The sequence below is a fragment of the Capsicum annuum genome, unplaced genomic scaffold (assembly GCF_002878395.1).
Source record: "Capsicum annuum cultivar UCD-10X-F1 unplaced genomic scaffold, UCD10Xv1.1 ctg5262, whole genome shotgun sequence".
Taxonomy (NCBI): Eukaryota; Viridiplantae; Streptophyta; class Magnoliopsida; order Solanales; family Solanaceae; genus Capsicum; species Capsicum annuum.
This window is the reverse complement of record NW_025860665.1, coordinates 12576-13602: the sequence shown is the minus strand read 5'-3', so window position 1 is coordinate 13602 and position 1027 is coordinate 12576.

Below are 1027 nucleotides of genomic sequence, written 5' to 3'. Positions count from 1 at the left end.
CAAACGGTGTGCTATAGCCTACAGTTTTGGGGGTGGCCCCAGTGTCCAAGTGTTTTATGGCCCAAAAATCGAGTAGAGCATGCCATGGAGGTTAGGGATCATCCCAATTATGTCTATTTAAATTTTTGTGGCTATTTGGGTTGTCAACCAGGAAAAATAGCGTGTACGAGGCATTTTCAAGCTAAATCGATGTCCTATAACCAATGATTTTGAGTGTGGGCCCAGGTTCTAGGTGTGCTGTAGGCCAATAAGTGATCTAGGTGTACCAGGGAGGTTGGGGATCATCGCAGTGTGGTCCGTTTAATTTTTCATGGATATTTGGGTGGACAAACCGGCGAAACAGCTCATACGGGACATTTTTTGGCCAAATCGGTGTGTTATATAGCCCATGGTTTCGGGGGTGGCCCTAGGGTCCGGGCGAGCTGTAGGCCAAAAATAGATAGTGGCATGCCAGGTAGGTTGGGGATCATCCCAGTGAGGTCCGTTAAATTTTTTGTGCCATTTGGGTGGACAAACGGGCGACATGGCGTGACCGGGGAATTTTCTAGCCAAACCAGTGTGCTATAGCCCACGGTTTCAGGGGTGGGCCGGGGTCCGGGCATACTGTGGGACGAAAATTGACTGGGGTATGCCATAGAGGTTGGAATCATCCTTGTGTGGTCCGTTTAATTTTTTGTGGCCATTTGAGTAGACAAACGAGCAAAACGGTGCGAACGAGGCATTTTTTATCCAAATTGGTGTGCTATAGCCCATGGTTTCATGGGTGGGTCCGAGGTCCGGGAGTGCTGTGGACTGAAAATTGATCGAGGCAATTAAGGGAGGTTGAGGATCATCTCAGTGTGGTTCATTTAATTTTTTGTGGCCATTTGTCTAGACAAACATGCGACACGGTTCGAACAGGGCATTTTTAGACTAAATCGTTATGCTATAGCCCACAATTTTAGGAGTTGGCCGGGGTCCGAGCGTGCTGTAGGCCAAAAATCGACCAGGCCATGCCCGAGAAAATACGGATCATCCTAGTATTTTC